General features: G+C 39.4%; 1 pseudogene; it reads right to left on the reverse strand.

Moving 5' to 3' along the window:
• Nucleotides 1-23,738: 23,738 nt before the first annotated feature.
• Nucleotides 23,739-25,153, reverse strand: LOC145041158 (putative galacturonosyltransferase-like 9 pseudogene; annotated as a pseudogene).
• Nucleotides 25,154-26,774: the final 1,621 nt, after the last annotated feature.

Genomic DNA, 26,774 nt, shown 5'->3' on the forward strand with positions numbered 1-26,774 from the left:
TGTAAAATTCATAACTTTTACATGCGGACTCCATTTTCGACTGTCTTTCTATCGTTGAAATCCTATTAATGAGATCTTGAATCCTCATTTAGGTTGCTTTGGCTAAAAATCGCTCGATCTAAAATTCGATTTCCAGGCCGTATATTGTTATGCGAAATCTTAGAAAAATCATAACTTCCTCATACGATGTCATATTTTGACGTTCTTTTTATGCATGCTCTCGGTTTAATGTATAATAAAACTTTCATTTAGATCTATAATGCTAAAAAGTAGTTTATCTAAAATTCGCTTTGTACGTTACGTGGTGCCGTGCCGGTTTAGCCGTAAAACGTCGACGGATCATAACTTCTTTGTTATAACTCGGATCTCAGCGTTTTTTATATTCACGGAACCATTGTGACATATAATATAACTTAGTTAAGATTATTTATTCTAAATAATATTCTATCAAAAAATCATTTTTGTTGCTTATTGTCTCCAAATTAGCTAGCCCAAATCTGCGGGCGTTACACATGCTTCTCCCCACTGATTACGTGGTGCTCCAGAAGTAATTAACATTGAATTAATCATGTTTCACCATTTTATTTTGTTGAGGAGTGTATGAAGCAGTTGTTTGATGTATAATACCATGTAAATAACAAAATTCAACAAAGTATTTGGACTCATATTCTCCTCTTCAGTTCGACCTTAGAATTTTGATCTTTTTGTCAAGTTGATTTTCAGCTTCAGCCTTATAATTCTTAAGAGAATTCAAGGCTTCATCCTTGGTATCTAACAAATAAATATAGCAATTGTAACGCCCGGGTTTTCAGGGCTAAGCATTTTTGTCAATATAATAGTCTAGGTCAACTATTGTAACTCTTTTTGAAGTAATAAATATGAAATATTTGAGTATTATGTGAATTATGTGTGTTTATGTGTTTATTATTTAATTATAAATGTATAATTAATAAAGAATAAAAATGAGCGTCAAAATTAAAGTGTGAGATAATCCCGATATCTCTACATAAAGTTGTAGAATATGTCCCAAGGTTTCCGTGCATATAAAGAATGCCAAAATCTGAGCTATAAAGAAGAAGTTATGGCCCGCCGAAGTTTTACGACAAAACCGGCACGACACCGGGATACGTAAATAGTGAATTTACGATAGAAGACTTTTTAGCCTTAGCAATCTAAACAAAAGTCGTAGAATATGTTAAACTAAGAACATCGATAAAAAGAACGCCCAAATCTGACTTCGTATGAAGAAGTTATGATTTTTCTAAGATTCGGCTTAGCAGTGCACGGCCTGAAACTCGAATTTTAGTTCGAGCGGTTTTTGGCTTACGCAACATAAATGAGAGTTGAAGATCTCATTAATAGGAAATCAACGGTAAAAAGACAGACAAAAACAGAGTCCGTATGTAGAAGTTATTAATTTTACGCAGACGTTTAACAGTATAATCTCCTTGTACTGTTAAATTTAAGATCGGTCGAGAATTAGCTGACGGTGTCAAAATGAAAGTTGTAGATCTTATTATTACCTACGCGTGGATATAAAGAACGTCAAAAACGGAGGTCGTATGTGAAAGTTACGGATTTTAGAAGTCGGAAGTGTGCTGTGCGAAAATGGGTGATGTGGCACAATCTTGGCCATTGCTTTCTCCCCAAGGCTTGCCACTAGATGGTGACATGTGGCACCAAGTTCAGCCACATTTCACCCTATAAATACCACCTCTCCCACCCTCATTTTCTTCACACCTTTCCCATTCTTTCTTCTCTTTACTCTCTCTCTCTCTAGAACCTCTCTCTAGCCCCGAAATCCCCCGAAAAGCCTAGGGAACCTCCCTAGCACGAGGCGGAAGCCCCGGAGTGCTCGAAGGCTCTGAGAAGAAGAGCTTTTCGGCTCGGGAACGCTGCTCCAAGCAAAGCCCGGTTTTCTATAAAACCCGCTGTAAGTGAGCTACGCCTACGCTATTTTTAATATAACTTTTATTTAATTATAGTAACGTTATTAGGAACTTATAATAAATACTTGGGCTATTATTATGGGTTATATAAGTATTTTTTTGACGCTTATATAATAATAATAATAGCTAGACTATTAATTAGTCTCGACGAATAATAAACTAAACTCTAGTGGTAATAATACTAGGTTTCGTCGAAGAAAAATTCTTTTTAAGAAGCGAAGCGCTGTCTGAGTTCGGAATCACCACCTTTTCCAGTGAGTGCATAGTTACCTTCAACTTACACATAGATATGAAGTATTTTATATAAATTACGTGTTATGTGTGCATATTATCTGAATACTTGCTATCTATGCTAGATGAACATTGTTATACATGTTTTCAATGATTTAAACTGTATATGTATTTTATATCTACGAAAATGTTGGGGTAAAACATGGGTAGATGTAATAGGTGATGTGTGATAAAATGATGAGAGGCCTCGATGTTGTTGTTGTTGATCCAGTCATCTAGCGGAGTATAGATGACGACCACGGACTCTTCTAGACAGTCCAGTGGAACACTAGCAGGTTCGCAACCTGTAGGTGTTGTGAACGATGTGTTCACCGGTGTACTCCATCCCCCACATGGTTGCCTATTAGGACATTTATTGCTGAGGAATCCCCTTAGCAGTAGTGTCCGTCCCGATGATGATCCTTAGGCTAGGTCCCTTATGATAGGTGTTTAGGGACGTAAAGTGAGGATAACGGGAACGGGTAATCGGGTTATTGTTGATTGATGAAATTAATAAACTTATTGTGGGTTGAAAACCCTATGTGCTCACCAGGCTCCCAAGCCTGACCCACTCAGTTTTATGCATTACAGGTAGTGGCGCATGAGCATAGGTGTGATGTTTTGGACGAGGGATTACGGATATAGGCCTGTAGATATGAAATAATGTAGTAAGGCTTATATTGTACTGTTTATACTTTTGATCTGTACGAACATGACATCCCGAGTCTTTTAATGAAATACATTTCTATGGAAATGCTTTTGATAAATCTTTATCATATTATTGTTTTGGGACAAATTCCGCAACCCTTTTATTAAAAGATAACTCTGATTTTGAAATAAAGTATAAACAAAACCGGTCTTTTCTGGCCGTGATTTTGGGGATGTCACAGTACTCCATCCCCCACATGGTTGCCTATTAGGACATTTATTGCTGAGGAATCCCCTTAGCAGTAGTGTCCGTCCCGATGATGATCCTTAGGCTAGGTCCCTTATGATAGGTGTTTAGGGACGTAAAGTGAGGATAACGGGAACGGGTAATCGGGTTATTGTTGATTGATGAAATTAATAAACTTATTGTGGGTTGAAAACCCTATGTGCTCACCAGGCTCCCAAGCCTGACCCACTCAGTTTTATGCATTACAGGTAGTGGCGCATGAGCATAGGTGTGATGCTTTGGACGAGGGATTACGGATATAGGCCTGTAGATATGAAATAATGTAGTAAGGCTTATATTGTACTGTTTATACTTTTGATCTGTACGAACATGACATCCCGAGTCTTTTAATGAAATACATTTCTATGGAAATGCTTTTGATAAATCTTTATCATATTATTGTTTTGGGACAAATTCCGCAACCCTTTTATTAAAAGATAACTCTGATTTTGAAATAAAGTATAAACAAAACCGGTCTTTTCTGGCCGTGATTTTGGGGATGTCACAGTTGGTATCAGAGCATTAGTTTAAGCGAACTAGGAATTTGTAGGATTTCTAGACTTAAACTTAGAATGCTAAGCGATGATTGTGAGGTGTGAGCACTAGCTTATTTTAGGAATTGTGCCTAAAATGCTTTTATGTGCTAAATGTTTTATGCATGATATGCTGTTATTTTGTTCGGGATCTATGGTCTGTTGCCGACCGGATCTGGAACCTTATGTGTTTAGGATTCTAAACGTACGACTACGATATTAGAACTAGCATGTAAACGTTTCGGAGTGATAAGGACGATTTAAAACGTCTCTCCTAAATAAAGATCTAAATCCACCTTATTCGGTATATAGATCAAGATGGTAAGGACCCGTAGCGGAAACGTAAACGCAAATGGGAACGGACACCAACCCCCCGTGATCGAGCAAATACCAGTTGTGGAAGCCGCTGCCGGACCAATAACGATGGCCGGTGTGCAAGCGATGATCCAGGCAATGTTGGATCGTCAAATGGAGGAAACCAGGCGTTTGCTCCAGCAAAATCGAGAGGAAGCGACTATTCAGCTCGAACAGCCCGAGTTGAACGAAGGGCAGACTGAAGAAGGAAACTACAGTGGGACTATTGGTCAAGCCAACCCACCGATAGTTAGGCAAAACCACCAGGATGGAGGAAATGATGGACGTGGATGCAAATACAAGGATTTCATGGCATCCAAGCCACCGAGTCTATCCGGAAGCCCGACGCCGGTGGAAGTCATGAACTGGATCTCTGAGATGGAGACAATGTTTGAGAGTTGCGAGTGTAGCAATAGGCAGAAGACTGCTCTTTCAGTTCCTCTATTGAAATCTGGAGTACTAAGCTGGTGGAAGCTATTAGCTGATTCAATGCCCAAAGGTGAAGCAAGCAAAATGTCGTGGGAGGATTTTCTGGTACAGTTGAAGATGCAATACTGCTCTGAGCAGGATCTTCTGGAGATCAGCAACGAATTCCAGAATCTGAAGAAGGGAAGAATGAGCGTTACTGAATACGCTGCAAGCTTTACTGAGAAAATGAAGCTTGTTCCTCACCTCGTCCCAACTGAACTCTCCAAGGTTAACAAATTTGCCCTCGGATTACCAGCGGACTTCGGTCCAATGGTCAAGCAAACTACCACTCTAAAAGCTGCCATCTGGGCTGCTAAGAATGTGGAGACCCAGATACGAGAAAAGGGTCTGGAGAGAGCGGAAGTGGGAGAGAAACGGAAATTTGACGGATCCTCGAGGTCCGGTAAGAAAGGTAGATTCTCGAAGTCTAGTTCGAGAGGAGGAGGATCAGAAGCAAAGTGGTGTGACAAGTGCAAGAAGAAGCACTCTGGGAAGTGTGATAGAGGGGTCACTTGTTACAAATGCGGAAAGCCTGGGCACTATGCCAACGAATGCACCCTTAACCAGAAGGCCTGTTATGGGTGTAATGAAGAAGGGCACATTTTGAAGGACTGCCCGAAGAAGAAGGAGGCAGGAAGACCCAACATACCACCAAAGCCGAAGGCGAGAGCCTTCCAGATGACGCTCGAGGCTGCAAAGGAGGCAGCAGACGTCGCTTCAGGTACCTTTCTTGTAAATGGTTTGCCTGCAAATATACTGTTTGATTCCGGAGCCAACTACTCCTTTGTGTCGCATAAATTTAGTGCGAAATTAGCATTACCTGTAGAAAAACTTGATAACGCCCTAATTGTAGAAGTTGCCAGTGGCAAATTCGTACCTGTTAGTAATCGTATTAGGAACATCGTCATTGACCTAAACGGAAACGAATTCCAGGAGGAACTATTACCCATAGAGTTAAACGGTTTCGACATCGTTTTGGGTATGGATTGGCTTAGCGCCAACGATGTCGAGATATTATGCCGAAAGAAGATAGTTAGGATAAACCCACCCGGAAAGGAATCATTTATGGTGTACGGGGACAAACGCAGAGTGAGTTCTGGAATCATATCCTTGATGAAAGCTAGGAAATGTTTGTCCAAGGGATGTGCATCGTACTTGGCATTCGTAATCGATGCTAAGAAAGAAAAGAAAGAGGTGCAGAATATACCGGTTGTGTGCGATTATCCGGAAGTCTTTCCCGAAGATCTTCCTGGATTACCACCTGATAGGCAAGTAGAATTTCGTATAGACTTATTACCAGGAACAACACCGATAGAAAAGGCACCTTACCGATTAGCACCAACGGAGATGAAGGAGCTCATGACGCAACTTCAGGAGCTGTTGGACAGCGGTTTCATTCGACCTAGTTCATCACCCTGGGGAGCTCCGGTGTTATTCGTGAAGAAGAAGGATGGAAGCATGAGGATGTGCATAGACTACCGAGAGCTGAATAAGGCAACGGTGAAGAACAAGTATCCATTGCCGAGGATTGATGACCTATTCGATCAGCTGCAAGGTTCGAGCTACTTCTCAAAGATCGATCTTAGGTCAGGATATCATCAGCTGAAAGTGAGAGAGCAGGATATTGAGAAGACTGCATTCAGAACAAGATATGGACACTACGAGTTCTTGGTTATGTCATTCGGACTAACCAATGCTCCCGCAGCATTCATGGATTTGATGAACAGGGTTTGTAAACCATTCCTCGATAAATCCGTGATAGTGTTCATCGACGACATTCTCATTTACTCGAAAAGCCAGGAGGAGCATGGCAAGCATCTACGAGAAGTGTTAGAGGTGTTAAAGAAGGAGAAGCTTTTTGCAAAGTTCTCCAAATGCGACTTTTGGATACGGGAAGTCCAATTCTTGGGTCATGTTGTTAACCAAGAAGGAATAATGGTTGACCCTGCCAAGATCGAAGCTGTTATGAAGTGGGAACGTCCGAAGAATCCCACGGAGATTCGAAGCTTTCTAGGATTAGCCGGATATTACCGACGATTTATCCAAGGCTTTTCTTCGATAGCTGCTCCATTAACAGCTTTGACCCATAAAGGAGCTACGTATACATGGAGTGAGAAACACGATGAGGCATTTGAGAAGCTAAAGAAGAAGTTATGTGAAGCACCAATACTTTCTCTACCCGATGGAGTCGAAGATTTCGCAGTATATAGTGATGCATCTGGAGTCGGGTTGGGTTGTGTTCTGACCCAAAGAGAAAAGGTGATAGCATACGCATCTCGAAAATTGAAAGAGCACGAAAAGAACTACCCCACTCATGATCTGGAGTTGGCAGCAGTAGTATTTGCCTTAAAGATATGGAGGCATTACCTCTACGGCACGAAGTGCAAGCTCTTCACTGATCACAAGAGTCTCCAGTATCTCTTTAATCAGAAGGAGTTGAACATGAGGCAACGACGCTGGCTAGAACTTCTCAAGGACTACGACTGTGAGATACTTTACCACCCAGGTAAAGCAAATATTGTTGCTGATGCTCTCAGTCGGAAAGTCAATCTTGAAAGGAAAAGGCCAAGAGCGTTAAGAATTGAAGTCGTCTCGACGATTGTGGAAAGTATCAGGAAAGCCCAAGAAGAAGCCTTAGAAAAGAATGACCGAAAGGAAGAACGTTTGGGAAAAACGTTAGTGTTCGGTACGAACAGTCGAGGACTGAAGGTATTCCAAGATCGAATTTGGGTACCTAAGACGGGAGGAATAAGAGATCTTCTAATGGAAGAAGCACACAAGACCATGTACTCGATTCATCCCGGTAGCACTAAAATGTATAGGGACCTAAAACCCTACTACTGGTGGCCGACGATGAAGCTCGATGTTGCAAAGTATGTGGCTGAGTGCGTAACATGTGCAAGAGTTAAGGCACAACATCAGAAACCGTATGGGAGTTTAGAACCTTTACCTGTACCCATGGGTAAATGGGAAGACATCACCATGGATTTTGTGACTAAACTGCCCAAAACGAAGAACGGACACGACATGATTTGGGTAGTCGTGGATCGTTTCACCAAGAGTGCACACTTCATAGCCGCCAACGAGAAGTGGTCTATAGATAAGCTCGCAAATGCTTACGTGAAGGAAATTGTAAGACTTCACGGTGTCCCTCTTACGATTGTGTCAGATCGTGATAGTAGTTTCACGTCGAGGTTTTGGAGGAGTCTACAAGAGGAGTTGGGTACAAAGTTGTGTTTGAGTACTGCTTACCATCCGCAAACCGATGGTCAGAGCGAAAGAACGATTCAGACGTTGGAAGATATGCTGAGCGCATGTACCCTCGAATTCCAAGGGAATTGGGACGAGCACTTACCTCTGGTAGAATTTTCCTACAACAATAGTTTTCACTCGAGCATCAAGATGGCTCCTTATCAAGCCTTGTATGGGCAGAAGTGTCGTACGCCGTCTTGTTGGCTTGAAGCCGGAGAGAAGCAGTTTATGGGCCCCGAGATAGTCCATGAGACTGCTGAGAAATTGAAGGTGATTAGGGAAAGAATGTTAGCAGCTCAGGATCGTCAGAAGAGCTATGCCGACAAGAAAAGACGACCGATAACCTTCGAAGTTGGGGATTCCGTTTTACTTAAAGTCTCACCGTGGAAGGGACTTATACGATTTGGGAAACGAGGAAAGTTGAGTCCAAGGTTTATTGGACCATTCAAAGTTCTTCAGAGGATTGGGAACCAAGCTTACAAGTTGGAATTGCCCGAAGAACTCAATGGTATTCATAACACCTTCCATGTGTGTTATTTGAGGAAATTCATGGGAGATGTTCCCGACATAATTCCAATCTCGGAATTAAGGATGGATGAGAATAAAAGGCTGATCGAAGAGCCTGAGGCAATTATTGACCGTAAGACTAAGAAGCTACGACGCAAGATGGTCGACTTGGTGCTAGTCCGATGGAAACATTCGAATGGGCCGAATCTCACTTGGGAAACAGAGGATGACATGATGAGTCGCTATCCACATCTGTTTGCTGATGCATGATTCCGGGACGGAATCATCCTAAGGGGGTGAGAATTGTAACGCCCGGGTTTTCAGGGCTAAGCATTTTTGTCAATGTAATAGTCTAGGTCAACTATTGTAACTCTTTTTGAAGTAATAAATATGAAATATTTGAGTATTATGTGAATTATGTGTGTTTATGTGTTTATTATTTAATTATAAATGTATAATTACTAAAGAATAAAAATGAGCGTCAAAATTAAAGTGTGAGATAATCCCGATATCTCTACATAAAGTTGTAGAATATGTCTCAAGGTTTCCGTACATATAAAGAATGCCGAAATCCGAGCTATAACGAAGAAGTTATGGCCCGCCGAAGTTTTACGACAAAACCGGCACGACACCGGGAAACGTAAATAGTGAATTTACGATAGAAGACTTTTTAGCCTTAGCAATCTAAACAAAAGTCGTAGAATATGTTAAACTAAGAACATCGATAAAAAGAACGCCCAAATCTGACTTCGTATGAAGAAGTTATGATTTTTCTAAGATTCGGCTTAGCAGTGCACGGCCTGAAACTCGAATTTTAGTTCGAGCGGTTTTTTGGCTTACGCAACATAAATGAGAGTTGAAGATCTCATTAATAGGAAATCAAAGGTAAAAAGACAGACAAAAACAGAGTCCGTATGTAGAAGTTATTAATTTTACGCAGACGTTTAACAGTATAATCTCCTTGTACTGTTAAATTTAAGATCGGTCGAGAATTAGCTGACGGTGTCAAAATGAAAGTTGTAGATCTTATTATTACCTACACGTGGATATAAAGAACGTCAAAAACGGAGGTCGTATGTGAAAGTTACGGATTTTAGAAGTCGGAAGTGTGCTGTGCGAAAATGGGTGATGTGGCACAATCTTGGCCATTGCTTTCTCCCCAAGGCTTGCCACCAGATGGTGACATGTGGCACCAAGTTCAGCCACATTTCACCCTATAAATACCACCTCTCCCACCCTCATTTTCTTCACACCTTTCCCATTCTTTCTTCTCTTTACTCTCTCTCTCTCTAGAACCTCTCTCTAGCCCCGAAATCCCCCGAAAAGCCTAGGGAACCTCCCTAGCACGAAGCGGAAGCCCCGGAGTGCTCGAAGGCTCTGAGAAGAAGAGCTTTTCGGCTCGGGAACGCTGCTCCAAGCAAAGCCCGGTTTTCTATAAAACCCGCTGTAAGTGAGCTACGCCTACGCTATTTTTAATATAACTTTTATTTAATTATAGTAACGTTATTAGGAACTTATAATAAATACTTGGGCTATTATTATGGGTTATATAAGTATTTTTTTGACGCTTATATAATAATAATAATAGCTAGACTATTAATTAGTCTCGACGAATAATAAACTAAACTCTAGTGGTAATAATACTAGGTTTCGTCGAAGAAAAATTCTTTTTAAGAAGCGAAGCGCTGTCTGAGTTCGGAATCACCACCTTTTCCGGTGAGTGCATAGTTACCTTCAACTTACACATAGATATGAAGTATTTTATATAAATTACGTGTTATGTGTGCATATTATCTGAATACTTGCTATCTATGCTAGATGAACATTGTTATACATGTTTTCAATGATTTAAACTGTATATGTATTTTATATCTACGAAAATGTTGGGGTAAAACATGGGTAGATGTAATAGGTGATGTGTGATAAAATGATGAGAGGCCTCGATGTTGTTGTTGTTGATCCAGTCATCTAGCGGAGTATAGATGACGACCACGGACTCTTCTAGACAGTCCAGTGGAACACTAGCAGGTTCGCAACCTGTAGGTGTTGTGAACGATGTGTTCACCGGTGTACTCCATCCCCCACATGGTTGCCTATTAGGACATTTATTGCTGAGGAATCCCCTTAGCAGTAGTGTCCGTCCCGATGATGATCCTTAGGCTAGGTCCCTTATGATAGGTGTTTAGGGACGTAAAGTGAGGATAACGGGAACGGGTAATCGGGTTATTGTTGATTGATGAAATTAATAAACTTATTGTGGGTTGAAAACCCTATGTGCTCACCAGGCTCCCAAGCCTGACCCACTCAGTTTTATGCATTACAGGTAGTGGCGCATGAGCATAGGTGTGATGTTTTGGACGAGGGATTACGGATATAGGCCTGTAGATATGAAATAATGTAGTAAGGCTTATATTGTACTGTTTATACTTTTGATCTGTACGAACATGACATCCCGAGTCTTTTAATGAAATACATTTCTATGGAAATGCTTTTGATAAATCTTTATCATATTATTGTTTTGGGACAAATTCCGCAACCCTTTTATTAAAAGATAACTCTGATTTTGAAATAAAGTATAAACAAAACCGGTCTTTTCTGGCCGTGATTTTGGGGATGTTACAGTACTCCATCCCCCACATGGTTGCCTATTAGGACATTTATTGCTGAGGAATCCCCTTAGCAGTAGTGTCCGTCCCGATGATGATCCTTAGGCTAGGTCCCTTATGATAGGTGTTTAGGGACGTAAAGTGAGGATAACGGGAACGGGTAATCGGGTTATTGTTGATTGATGAAATTAATAAACTTATTGTGGGTTGAAAACCCTATGTGCTCACCAGGCTCCCAAGCCTGACCCACTCAGTTTTATGCATTACAGGTAGTGGCGCATGAGCATAGGTGTGATGCTTTGGACGAGGGATTACGGATATAGGCCTGTAGATATGAAATAATGTAGTAAGGCTTATATTGTACTGTTTATACTTTTGATCTGTACGAACATGACATCCCGAGTCTTTTAATGAAATACATTTCTATGGAAATGCTTTTGATAAATCTTTATCATATTATTGTTTTGGGACAAATTCCGCAACCCTTTTATTAAAAGATAACTCTGATTTTGAAATAAAGTATAAACAAAACCGGTCTTTTCTGGCCGTGATTTTGGGGATGTCACAGTTGGTATCAGAGCATTAGTTTAAGCGAACTAGGAATTTGTAGGATTTCTAGACTTAAACTTAGAATGCTAAGCGATGATTGTGAGGTGTGAGCACTAGCTTATTTTAGGAATTGTGCCTAAAATGCTTTTATGTGCTAAATGTTTTATGCATGATATGCTGTTATTTTGTTCGGGATCTATGGTCTGTTGCCGACCGGATCTGGAACCTTATGTGTTTAGGATTCTAAACGTACGACTACGATATTAGAACTAGCATGTAAACGTTTCGGAGTGATAAGGACGATTTAAAACGTCTCTCCTAAATAAAGATCTAAATCCACCTTATTCGGTATATAGATCAAGATGGTAAGGACCCGTAGCGGAAACGTAAACGCAAATGGGAACGGACACCAACCCCCCGTGATCGAGCAAATACCAGTTGTGGAAGCCGCTGCCGGACCAATAACGATGGCCGGTGTGCAAGCGATGATCCAGGCAATGTTGGATCGTCAAATGGAGGAAACCAGGCGTTTGCTCCAGCAAAATCGAGAGGAAGCGACTATTCAGCTCGAACAGCCCGAGTTGAACGAAGGGCAGACTGAAGAAGGAAACTACAGTGGGACTATTGGTCAAGCCAACCCACCGATAGTTAGGCAAAACCACCAGGATGGAGGAAATGATGGACGTGGATGCAAATACAAGGATTTCATGGCATCCAAGCCACCGAGTCTATCCGGAAGCCCGACGCCGGTGGAAGTCATGAACTGGATCTCTGAGATGGAGACAATGTTTGAGAGTTGCGAGTGTAGCAATAGGCAGAAGACTGCTCTTTCAGTTCCTCTATTGAAATCTGGAGTACTAAGCTGGTGGAAGCTATTAGCTGATTCAATGCCCAAAGGTGAAGCAAGCAAAATGTCGTGGGAGGATTTTCTGGTACAGTTGAAGATGCAATACTGCTCTGAGCAGGATCTTCTGGAGATCAGCAACGAATTCCAGAATCTGAAGAAGGGAAGAATGAGCGTTACTGAATACGCTGCAAGCTTTACTGAGAAAATGAAGCTTGTTCCTCACCTCGTCCCAACTGAACTCTCCAAGGTTAACAAATTTGCCCTCGGATTACCAGCGGACTTCGGTCCAATGGTCAAGCAAACTACCACTCTAAAAGCTGCCATCTGGGCTGCTAAGAATGTGGAGACCCAGATACGAGAAAAGGGTCTGGAGAGAGCGGAAGTGGGAGAGAAACGGAAATTTGACGGATCCTCGAGGTCCGGTAAGAAAGGTAGATTCTCGAAGTCTAGTTCGAGAGGAGGAGGATCAGAAGCAAAGTGGTGTGACAAGTGCAAGAAGAAGCACTCTGGGAAGTGTGATAGAGGGGTCACTTGTTACAAATGCGGAAAGCCTGGGCACTATGCCAACGAATGCACCCTTAACCAGAAGGCCTGTTATGGGTGTAATGAAGAAGGGCACATTTTGAAGGACTGCCCGAAGAAGAAGGAGGCAGGAAGACCCAACATACCACCAAAGCCGAAGGCGAGAGCCTTCCAGATGACGCTCGAGGCTGCAAAGGAGGCAGCAGACGTCGCTTCAGGTACCTTTCTTGTAAATGGTTTGCCTGCAAATATACTGTTTGATTCCGGAGCCAACTACTCCTTTGTGTCGCATAAATTTAGTGCGAAATTAGCATTACCTGTAGAAAAACTTGATAACGCCCTAATTGTAGAAGTTGCCAGTGGCAAATTCGTACCTGTTAGTAATCGTATTAGGAACATCGTCATTGACCTAAATGGAAACGAATTCCAGGAGGAACTATTACCCATAGAGTTAAACGGTTTCGACATCGTTTTGGGTATGGATTGGCTTAGCGCCAACGATGCCGAGATATTATGCCGAAAGAAGATAGTTAGGATAAACCCACCCGGAAAGGAATCATTTATGGTGTACGGGGACAAACGCAGAGTGAGTTCTGGAATCATATCCTTGATGAAAGCTAGGAAATGTTTGTCCAAGGGATGTGCATCGTACTTGGCATTCGTAATCGATGCTAAGAAAGAAAAAAAAGAGGTGCAGAATATACCGGTTGTGTGCGATTATCCGGAAGTCTTTCCCGAAGATCTTCCTGGATTACCACCTGATAGGCAAGTAGAATTTCGTATAGACTTATTACCAGGAACAACACCGATAGCAAAGGCACCTTACCGATTAGCACCGACGGAGATGAAGGAGCTCATGATTCAACTTCAGGAGCTGTTGGATAGCGGTTTCATTCAACCTAGTTCATCACCCTGGGGAGCTCTGGTGTTATTCGTGAAGAAGAAGGACGAAAGCATGAGGATGTGCATAGACTACCGAGAGTTGAATAAGGCAACGGTGAAGAACAAGTATCCATTACCGAGGATTGATGATCTATTCGATCAGCTGCAAGGTTCGAGCTACTTCTCAAAGATCGATCTTAGGTCAGGATATCATCAGCTGAAGGTGAGAGAGCAGGATATTGAGAAGACTGCATTCAGAACAAGATATGGACACTACGAGTTCTTGGTTATGTCGTTCGGACTAACCAATGCTCCCGCAGCATTCATGGATTTGATGAATAGGGTTTGTAAACCATTCCTCGATAAATCTGTGATAGTGTTCATCGACGACATTCTCATTTACTCGAAAAGCCAGGAGGAGCATGGCAAGCATCTACGAGAAGTGTTGGAGGTGTTAAAGAAGGAGAAGCTTTTTGCAAAGTTCTCCAAATGCGACTTTTGGATACGGGAAGTCCAATTCTTGGGTCATGTTGTTAACCAAGAAGGAATAATGGTTGACCCTGCCGAGATCGAAGCTGTAATGAAGTGGGAACGTCCGAAGAATCCCACGGAGATTCGAAGCTTTCTAGGATTAGCCGGATATTACCGACGATTTATCCAAGGCTTTTCTTTGATAGCTGCTCCATTAACAGCTTTGACCCATAAAGGAGCTACGTATACATGGAGTGAGAAACACGATGAGGCGTTCGAGAAGCTAAAGAAGAAGTTATGTGAAGCGCCGATACTTTCTCTACCCGATGGAGTCGAAGATTTCGCAGTTTATAGTGATGCATCTGGAGTCGGGTTAGGTTGTGTTCTGACCCAAAGAGAAAAGGTGATAGCATACGCATCTCGACAATTGAAAGAGCACGAAAAGAACTACCCCACTCATGATCTGGAGTTGGCAGCGGTAGTATTCGCCTTAAAGATATGGAGGCATTACCTCTACGGCACGAAGTGCAAGCTCTTCACTGATCATAAGAGTCTCCAGTATCTCTTTAATCAGAAGGAGTTGAACATGAGGCAACGACGCTGGCTAGAACTTCTCAAGGACTACGACTGTGAGATACTTTACCACCCAGGTAAAGCAAATATAGTTGCTGATGCTCTCAGTCGGAAAGTCAATCTTGAAAGAAGAAGGCCAAGAGCGTTAAGAATTGAAGTCGTCTCGATGATTGTGGAAAGTATCAGGAAAGCTCAAGAAGAAGCCTTAGAAAAGAATGACCGAAAGGAAGAACGTTTGGGAAAAACGTTAGTGTTCGGTACGAACAGTCGAGGACTGAATGTATTCCAAGATCGAATTTGGGTACCTAAGACGGGAGGAATAAGAGATCTTCTAATGGAAGAAGCACACAAGACCATGTACTCGATTCATCCCGGTAGCACTAAAATGTATAAGGACCTAAAACCCTACTACTGGTGGCCGACGATGAAGCTCGATGTTGCGAAGTATGTGGCTGAGTGCGTAACATGTGCGAGGGTTAAGGCACAACATCAAAAACCGTATGGGAGTTTAGAACCCTTACCTGTACCCATGGGTAAATGGGAAGACATCACCATGGATTTTGTGACTAAACTGCCCAGAACGAAGAATGGACACGACATGATTTGGGTAGTCGTGGATCGTTTCACCAAGAGTGCACACTTCATAGCCGCCAACGAGAAGTGGTCTATGGATAAGCTCGCAAATGCTTACGTGAAGGAAATTGTAAGACTTCACGGTGTCCCTCTTACGATTGTGTCAGATCGTGATAGTCGTTTCACGTCAAGGTTTTGGAGGAGTCTACAAGAGGAGTTGGGTACAAAGTTGTGTTTGAGTACTGCTTACCATCCGCAAACTGATGGTCAGAGTGAAAGAACAATTCAGACGTTGGAAGATATGCTGAGAGCATGTACCCTCGAATTCCAAGGGAATTGGGACGAGCACTTACCTCTGGTAGAATTTTCCTACAACAATAGTTTTCACTCGAGCATCAAGATGGCTCCTTATCAAGCCTTGTATGGGCAGAAGTGTCGTACGCCGTCTTGTTGGCTTGAAGCCGGAGAGAAGCAGTTTATGGGCCCCGAGATAGTCCATGAGACTGCTGAGAAATTGAAGGTGATTAGGGAAAGAATGTTAGCAGCTCAGGATCGTCAGAAGAGCTATGCCGACAAGAAAAGACGACCGTTAACCTTCGAAGTTGGGGATTCCGTTTTACTTAAAGTCTCACCGTGGAAGGGACTTATACGATTTGGGAAACGAGGAAAGTTGAGTCCAAGGTTTATTGGACCTTTCAAAGTTCTTCAGAGGATTGGGAACCAAGCTTACAAGCTGGAATTGCCCGAAGAACTCAATGGTATTCATAACACCTTCCATGTGTGTTATTTGAGGAAATTCATGGGAGATGTTCCCGACATAATTCCAATCTCGGAATTAAGGATGGATGAGAATAAAAGGCTGATCGAAGAGCCTGAGGCAATTATTGACCGTAAGACTAAGAAGCTACGACGCAAGATGGTCGACTTGGTGCTAGTCCGATGGAAACATTCGAATGGGCCGAATCTCACTTGGGAAACAGAGGATGACATGATGAGTCGCTATCCACATCTGTTTGCTGATGCATGATTCCGGGACGGAATCATCCTAAGGGGGTGAGAATTGTAACGCCCGGGTTTTCAGGGCTAAGCATTTTTGTCAATATAATAGTCTAGGTCAACTATTCTAACTCTTTTTGAAGTAATAAATATGAAATATTTGAGTATTATGTGAATTATGTGTGTTTATGTGTTTATTATTTAATTATAAATGTATAATTAATAAAGAATAAAAATGAGCGTCAAAATTAAAGTGTGAGATAATCCCGATATCTCTACATAAAGTTGTAGAATATGTCCCAAGGTTTCCGTGCATATAAAGAATGCCAAAATCCGAGCTATAAAGAAGAAGTTATGGCCCGCCGAAGTTTTACGACAAAACCGGCACGACACCGGGAGACGTAAATAGTGAATTTACGATAGAAGACTTTTTAGCCTTATCAATCTAAACAAAAGTCGTAGAATATGTTAAACTAAGAACATCGATAAAAAGAACGCCCAAATCTGACTTCGTATGAAGAAGTTATGATTTTTCTAAGATTCGGCTTAGCAGTGCACGGCCTGAAACTCGAATTTTAGTTCGAGCGGTTTTTTGGCTTATGCAACATAAATGAGAGTTGAAGATCTCATTAATAGGAAATCAACGGTAAAAAGACAGACAAAAACAGAGTCCGTATGTAGAAGTTATTAATTTTACGCAGACGTTTAACAGTATAATCTCCTTGTACTGTTAAATTTAAGATCGGTCGAGAATTAGCTGACGGTGTCAAAATGAAAGTTGTAGATCTTATTATTACCTACGCGTGGATATAAAGAACGTCAAAAACGGAGGTCGTATGTGAAAGTTACGGATTTTAGAAGTCGGAAGTGTGCTGTGCGAAAATGGGTGATGTGGCACAATCTTGGCCATTGCTTTCTCCCCAAGGCTTGCCACCAGATGGTGACATGTGGCACCAAGTTCAGCCACATTTCACCCTATAAATACCACCTCTCCCACCCTCATTTTCTTCACACCTTTCCCATTCTTTCTTCTCTTTACTCTCTCTCTCTCTCTAGAACCTCTCTCTAGCCCCGAAATCCCCCGAAAAGCCTAGGGAACCTCCCTAGCACGAGGCGGAAGCCCCGGAGTGCTTGAAGGCTCCGAGAAGAATAGCTTTTCGGCTCGGGAACGCTGCTCCAAGCAAAGCCCGGTTTTCTATAAAACCCGCTGTAAGTGAGCTACGCCTACGCTATTTTTAATATAACTTTTATTTAATTATAGTAACGTTATTAGGAACTTATAATAAATACTTGGGCTATTATTATGGGTTATATAAGTATTTTTTTGACGCTTATATAATAATAATAATAGCTAGACTATTAATTAGTCTCGACGAATAATAAACTAAACTCTAGTGGTAATAATACTAGGTTTCGTCGAAGAAAAATTCTTTTTAAGAAGCGAAGCGCTGTCTGAGTTCGGAATCACCACCTTTTCCGGTGAGTGCATAGTTACCTTCAACTTACACATAGATATGAAGCATTTTATATAAATTACGTGTTATGTGTGCATATTATCTGAATACTTGCTATCTATGCTAGATGAACGTTGTTATACATGTTTTCAATGATTTAAACTGTATATGTATTTTATATCTACGAAAATGTTGGGGTAAAACATGGGTAGATGTAATAGGTGATGTGTGATAAAATGATGAGAGGCCTCGATGTTGTTGTTGTTGATCCAGTCATCTAGCGGAGTATAGATGACGACCACGGACTCTTCTAGACAGTCCAGTGGAACACTAGCAGGTTCGCAACCTGTAGGTGTTGTGAACGATGTGTTCACCGGTGTACTCCATCCCCCACATGGTTGCCTATTAGGACATTTATTGCTGAGGAATCCCCTTAGCAGTAGTGTCCGTCCCGATGATGATCCTTAGGCTAGGTCCCTTATGATAGGTGTTTAGGGACGTAAAGTGAGGATAACGGGAACGGGTAATCGGGTTATTGTTGATTGATGAAATTAATAAACTTATTGTGGGTTGAAAACCCTATGTGCTCACCAGGCTCCCAAGCCTGACCCACTCAGTTTTATGCATTACAGGTAGTGGCGCATGAGCATAGGTGTGATGCTTTGGACGAGGGATTACGGATATAGGCCTGTAGATATGAAATAATGTAGTAAGGCTTATATTGTACTGTTTATACTTTTGATCTGTACGAACATGACATCCCGAGTCTTTTAATGAAATACATTTCTATGGAAATGCTTTTGATAAATCTTTATCATATTATTGTTTTGGGACAAATTCCGCAACCCTTTTATTAAAAGATAACTCTGATTTTGAAATAAAGTATAAACAAAACCGGTCTTTTCTGGCCGTGATTTTGGGGATGTCACAGCAATACTTGCTGAAATCATCAATAAAAGATATATGATAATTCTTTCCTCCTCTTATAGGTGTTACTCTAAAATCACATAAATCAAAGTGGAGAATGTTGTGAGAATGTTGTGAGAATTTTTCAACTGAATTATGAGAATGTTGTGAGAATTTTGATTCTACACAAACCTCACACTTCATATTTTTATCTAATGAACATTTTGGTAACATGCCAAGTTTTTCTATTCTTTGAATAGAACAAAAATTGACATGTCCCGATCGAGAATACCATAAAATTGAAGGATCATGCATATGCATAAAAGAGGGGCTAGTAGTGCCTATTATTGCATTATCAGTAACATTGTTTACATCATCATTGTTTGGTGTTTCAACACCATAGTAAAAAGGTAAAACACCAACTTTGAAGAGACCCTCACTAAGGTATCCTTTCCCAACATCCACCCCACCCTTGGTGAGAAAAAAACTTATCAAACTCAAATAGAAGTTTGAATCTTTTGTTATTAAGAATAGGACTAGAAAATAGATTCTTAGTAATTTCAGGAACATACAAGACCTCACTTAGGACAAGTTCTTTGTTAGAAGTCAGTTTCAGCTTCACTTTTCCCTTTCTTATAATTTTTGTAGTAGTAGCCTTCCCCATAAACATTGGTTCAGTATCATAGACTTTCTGGTATGTAGAGAACATGGTTCGAGAGTTGCAAATGTTCCTTGTGGAACTGGTATCAATCAACTAATCCACACAATTATTAACTGTGTTGGTTTGAATCACTATAACAAACTGATTTGGTGATTCAACCATGTTGGTTTGACCAGAAGTTCCTCAACCATAATTTCCACCATTGTTTCCATTGCTCCCTCCCTTGTTCCCTCCACCATTGCCTCCTTGACCCTTCCTGAATCTGAAATCTTTGGCCTTGTGTCTAGTTCTGCCACAAACATAACATGGACCTGAATTCTTCTTGAAATTCTTCTCATTTGAGCAATGATTTTAGCCATCTTTGGAAGAGTTTTTTGTAGTCATTCTTCCCTTTCTTGTTATTATGCTTTGTCTTTGAAGTAACTGCTTCTCCAAAAAGTTTGTACTTAGTTCCAAGGAATTTGCATCAGTCTTTTCATTCAATCTGTTATCTTCTTCAATACGAATTCTCAACTTAAGTTGCTCAAAACTCATATCATCGGTTAAGTATTTAAGATACAGTTTGAAATTCTTCCAAGAAGGAGGATGTTTTTCAATGATTGAACCAATAAAAAAAAGTTAGAGTTTATATCCATATCTTCAACTTCAAGATCATGTGCAATTTCTTGAAGTTCTTCCACTTGTTTGAGGACAGGTTTGGTATCCACTATTTTGAAATTCATTAACTTTCAAGATCATGTGCAATTTCTTGCAGTATGGATGGTAGAGTAGATATAATAGAGGGGATCATCTAAGGCATTTATAATGTAATTTAACACTCATTTGTGTTCCAGGATTCCACATCCCTTTGATGTTCTACCAATTGAGTTGCAACGGTTGGATTTGTCCCTTCAACAGTGGCCATACCAGTGGGAGGGGAAGGAGAATAATCACTGAGAATATTAGATACATGAAGAGTTGTTAGATAAAACAACACCTTCTGTTGCCATCTCCGAAAATCCAAGCCTCTGAATTTCTCAGGCTTTTCCACATGTGTTTTGATGATGGATTGTTGATATATTCTCCACTTTTTGATTTTTGTCTTAGATTGTAATGACAAAAGTATACAATCAACAACATAACATGTATATAACAAATCAAATGTAAATAAAAGAATTAATTCACAAGAAAAAAATATTTGAATGTTGGTTTATAACATATTACAAACTCAAAATTATAGATTGAGGCCTGGGAATTGCAATGTCATAAGACAGAAATTTCCCTGGTAGGGATCAATCCAACGGATACAACAATCAATCAATAACAAATCTTGATTATGACGAAATTTATATGTTTCCATCTTTGTTGCAGAATACAAAAATATAAGAAGAATAACGTAACCCTCAAAACTGATCTTTGGTGAAGTATTATAGGCTACACATTGGTAGTTGTTTAGTCTCAACTAACACACTTGTTCAAAAACTGAAATTAATTGTTTAACTGTTAGGTAACAATTAACGAATTTAATAATTAATAAGTCAAAATTCAAAATTGATATAAAATAACATTAATTATTCAATAAGACCCCAAGAGCCCCAAGGCCTAAGGCTAATCTTTTGACACTATATATATATATATATATATATATATATATATATATATATATATATATATATATATATATATATATATATATATATTTATATATATATAAAAACACACACACACACAGTGTTGTAAAACTCACTGAGTTGGACGATTACTCGGCCGAGTACTCCCTACTCGGCCCCTTACCGAGGCGAGTTACAGAATCCGAGTACTCCGCGATCGACCCCTTACTGAAGCGAGCAGTATTCTAAAACTCGGCCAACTTGGTGATTAATATGTATAATATACTTAATGATTTATTATTTAACACACACATGTGATTTTATATATATATATATATATATATATATATATATATATATATATATATATATATATATTAAATTTTTAGTAATTATTCACGAAGTGAAACCATTGTGTGTTTTTTAGTTTTTGTGTGTTCACATGTATCTAATTTTGTTATATATTTCAATAAAATTATGATTTTGGCATATATAATTCCCCTAAAAATATCTCTACATGAATATCAAATCTGAGTACTCCATGAATACCCCTGGGCACTCCTGAGTAATTGCTACTCGGTAGTCGGCCGAATAAGCACCGAGTAGCAAGTTCTACAATCTTATATATATATATATATATATATATATATATATATATATATATATATATATATATATATATATATATATATATATATATATATATATATATATATAATCCAAGTCTATTTGACTAGCCTAATTACCAAATTCAGCCCAATTTCCTTTAGCCCAAGCTTTAATTATATTAATGAAGGGATTTTCTAATATGTGCCCTAAGGGCACATATAAGAAGCATTAATTGATGATATATATTACCATAATTAATTATAAAATATATTAATAATAAGAAATATTACCATAATTAAATGTGAAGTGCATTTATAATTTCCATAATAAATGTATTTCGAATTTAATTATGGTAATATTTTTCATAATTAATACTTCTTATATGTGCCCTTAGGGCACATATTAGAAAATCCCATTAATAAATTACCAAGATAAAGTCTTATAAGGGAGTTCAAGTTTCTTCTTAATACCAATGTGTGATAAGTCCCGTAAAGGTAATTTTAATTAACAAATTCTAACAGAACCAAGCTTCAATGCATCCACAAACTCTTTGTCCACTCATTTCTTCACCAACAATGGACAAATTTAGGTCAAAACCACCAGAATCTCAAGAATTGAGGAGTAGGGGGTAGGGTTTTTCTGGAGGTGATGAAGGTTGAGGGTGGAGAGAACCCTAACCATTATATCCTTAAATAAGGCTCAAGGCTCGAGACTTAGGGTTTTGAACCTAACCGCCACCACGTCGTGACCAACATCTAATCACGTCGCCACTTAAGTGATGTGGCAGCCTCGCAATGGTACTAAAGTGAAAGATTGATGTCAGAGAACAATCCCTAAAAGTTGGATGTTACATCTACATGTCCGGTTGTTGGGTATGGTTTGGTTAGAATTCGTATATTTGATGGAGTTATCCGGATAATAGGGGATGCTAGATAGGTTCCTGACCTCAGAAGAAACTTGTTATCTCTTAGTTCCTTTGATAAAAAAAAAAAGATATGAGTTTGCTAGTTAAAGTGGAGTTCTCAGGGTATTCAAAGATGGTTATAACAACTAAGGCCAAGCAAAAAACATTAAACCTTTATTTTCTTGATGGACAAACAGTTTCAAGTGATGTTGTTTCTAAGTCTTTTTATGATCCTAATCAGTCTTGTCTTTGGCACCTTTAACTCGGTCATATGAGTTTTCAAGACATGTCTGAATTGAGTCGAAGATGATTACTTGGTAAACAAAAGGTTGTTGATTTAGAGTTTTGTGAAGATTATGTATATGGCAAGGGAAAATCAATGATATTTATGAGTTGTATTCATACAACGAAATGACCACTTAACTATGTCCATTCGAATTTGTGGGGACTGTCTCGAGTTGTTTCAAAAGGTGGAGCTAGTTATATGCTCACTACCATTGATGCTTTCTCTAGGAAGGTGTGATATTTCTTCTTAAAACATCATGGATACATTTTCTCTACTTTCAAAAATTGGAAAATGCAAGTTGAAAAGCAATTAGGATTTGTGATAAATGATCTTCGCACGGATAATGAACTTGAGTTCTGCACGAAAGAGTTTGATGCCTATTGCCGAAAGGAAAGCATCACTCGACATAGCACGGTAGTCTATATGCCTCAACGAAATGGTGTAGCTGAGAGGCTCACACCATCATAGAGAAGGTTCGTTGTATGTTTTCTAATTTCAAATTGCCAAAGTCCTATTGGATGGAGGCTGCATCTACTCCTTGTTATGTTATCAACCGATCACATGTTTATTTTGAACAAATTAACTCTCGATAACAACAAGATTAGATTATTAGATTATTATGAACAAAAAACAATACTGTGTGTTCCTATTGAGATGATTTTGAAAGAAAAGTCAAGTTTGGTTTAGAATAGGAAAAGTGGTATATATAAATTTATAATTTCATAAATTGTATATTCGTATTCATGCTAATCTATATTTTTTCACTCAGAGAAATTATATATTCTGTTTTTTTTTTTTAATAACAACATACTTTAAATTTCATCCATTACTATTACTATTATTATTATTATTATTATTATTATTATTATATCAATTCATCATCAATTTGGTGTTCAAGTTAATTAAAATATCTCGTCTAGTCGTCTTCATAAATATGGACAAAAACTTAATGTGTGTTTTTATATAATATAAAAACATAAACTGCATATAATGAATATCATCTAGTGGACTTAACCCACACTAAATTGAATCTCACAAACCAATCAAAATAAAAACCAACAATTTTCTATATATTTCTGTTACACAGCTATCAGAGTATCTGAATCACTATGTTCACTAAAAAAATTTTAAAAAATGTTTTTTTTTTCAATAAAATCAAATCAAATAATTCGAGTATCCAAGAAAACTACTACTAATTGAAAAATCCAACGATTGAGATTGATGATGCTCATCATTATGCTTGTACAAATCGTACGGCTTCCACAAATGATCCAACGGACACGGTCTCTTCTCATCGTGCCTCACCCATGGCTTCCCTTTTCCACTCCAATGTAACAAACTCACCGGACCTGAATGTAATGACCGGCAGCTGCCCTTCACATTATCCCCTCCGAGCCCATGTTGATTCCACCGGTGATCAATCGGCTCAATGTTTCCGGCGAACACTAACAGAAACGGCGGCAGCGAACCCAGCTCATAAATCCTTCTTTTCCTCTGGATTTCCATCCAGTTCTCGATTTTCCGGCGATAGTTTCCTTTTCGCCATTTTCGCATATCCATCACCATTACGCCGGTGTTGAAGTAACACGGCTTTTTCAACCCGAATGTGCGTGACAGAACCGGGTCGGACCAGAAGTTGTCGGTGAAGTAGTTTGTGAAGTTTGCGTGACAATACTCCGGAGCTCCGATGACTCGGTTGCTTCGTAGAGTAATGTTCCATAGCTTCTGGATGTCGTCGACTAAAACGACGTCGGTGTCGAGGTAGATGATCCGGTTTACATTCGGGTCAAGTATATCCCCTAAATAGTTTCGGGCGTAGTTCAACGGGTTCTCGAGGGCCACACGGATCGACGACGAAATCAGATTTATGACGGAGTCTTCCCGGAAAATGTAAACCTTAAAGTTGAGTGACGGGAACGTGTTTCTAACCAGTCGGGTTAAGACACGTGGACTCGCCGGATCGAACTCGGCGGCGATGAAATGGAAAAACACGTTTTCCGGGCAGGAAGCGTGGCGGAGGACGGAGTGTACGGCGGCGACTGATCCACGGAGATACTCGGAGTCGAGTGTCATAGCGACGTGAATGGTGTAGGGACGGCAATCTTCACCGTTGCGATACTCCGGCGCCTCCATGTACCCGTACAAATCATCGGAGATGATTTCGCCGTTCGTCGGAAACGAACGAATCGCGAGGCAGGTGAATGGGAAAGATAGAAACAGATTGAACAGAAGAACAACCACAACCGAATCAATCAACGATCGATGGCAAAACCAAAAATCAACCATCTCCGGTAATGCCTTTAAAGATTGGTTTTCTTGAATCGTTAGTAAATCATCTCCGGCGAGATGTTGATGAAGAAGAACGGAAAAAAAATTAGTCAAGCACACACAGTCAAACACCCCAGTGTGTGTGTGTGTTTATATGATATACAGAGAGAGGTATATATATACACACAATGGACTACGGAGGGTATATGATGTATATAGCTCACTCTGCTTTCTCTCTCTGGGTTTTTCGGGGTGGGGAAAACCGCCGTGGCAAGAAAAGATGATACGGTGGGAGCTTGTTGAGATCACGCGATTTGGGGGCGCGTGAGTATTAATCGAAAGTTGGGGTGTGGGTTACGCGCTACTTTACTTGTTAGGTGGGCATGTTAAGTAAATAAAAGCATTAGGTTTCGGGGAGTGGTGCGATAGAGGGAGCGCGGTTTTGCCACATAAGCAGTGAATACCACTCTCAGGGTGCGGTTTGGGTGCGGTTCGAACCGCAATGCGGCAAAAAATGATCGCAGCCTGTGATTGGGTGGGTATAATTTGACTAGCTTGTGATTGGTTGGGGAGAAATTAAAGTTTTTATTTAGATTAATTTTTTTAAAAAATAAAGTGTGGCTCGACTCCTTGGGTGTGGCAAAGAACCGCACTTTTGTGGTAAAAATGACGTGGTGTTTACGTGGCAACGAAGAGAATGCGGTTTCGATGACACGACACCCTCCAACCTTATTGTTATGAAAATTATAGTTGGTAGTTTTATACGCTTTTGCTAAAATATTATTCGACAAAGTAGCATATCGTATCATTATTGGTTTTATCCTTTTCATTGCGAAGCCTAAAATTTATTCTATTTTTTTATAACAGCTAACACACTTTTTCAATCCTATTTTTAAATCATATGTATATAATATGAAATTTGAATCTCCAATCCTTTATAGTTATAAATATATGAGAAATTTGAATAATTTAACATGTATTCGAAGAGAACAACTAAAAATTGTTGATTTTGGCAAAAATAATCATTAAATCCGGAATAAGCATTCCGGACTAAGAGAAAATATTTTTTTCTTGACAAAAAAAGTACATCCAAACTCACATTCTAGAATCCTTGACCGACTTTCCGCTTCCAAGTTGAATTTCGGAGCTCAAAAAAAAAACTCCCAAATTTAAAAAACAATGCCAAAATCTGATGAACAATTCCAAAATTTCGAAAAAAAAAATTATTTTATTTAAATTCTAACAATAAGTAAAACAAAGTAATGTAAACTATATACGATATTAAGATATAAAATCAAATATTTGATTAAAAAATGTTGACATTAAACACTTTGAAATAAATATTTTGATATAAATAAAAAGATTTATTTGGAAAAAAAAAACACAAACAAGAAATCTAAAATTCGAAAATCATATCTAAAATTGGACATTCAAGAATAAATGATCATTTTTTGAAAACCAAAAAAATAGTAGCTATTTAAGAAAAAACTCACTTATACTTGTGAGTTTACTCAATTATCCATGATATTAATGGATCAAATGCCCTACCATCTTAAATATTTTATCAATAAACAAAATTTAAAAGGCCAAAGAAAATAGAAAAAAAAAGTATAATATATAACAAATAAGGGTTAACGGTATTATAGAAAGAGATTGAATCAAGCACACATTAAGAGTGTGTGACCTTGTATATTTATAATCAATGTTACAACATACTCTCCTATAATCATGGATAGATAGAGACATAAACAAATACATGCTGATCAATACAAGATCATTATCTAATATCCCCCTTTCAAGCTTATCGGCGG

Source organism: Lactuca saligna, chromosome 4, assembly GCF_052625555.1.
Source record: "Lactuca saligna cultivar CGN05327 chromosome 4, ASM5262555v1, whole genome shotgun sequence".
NCBI classification, from domain to species: Eukaryota; Viridiplantae; Streptophyta; class Magnoliopsida; order Asterales; family Asteraceae; genus Lactuca; species Lactuca saligna.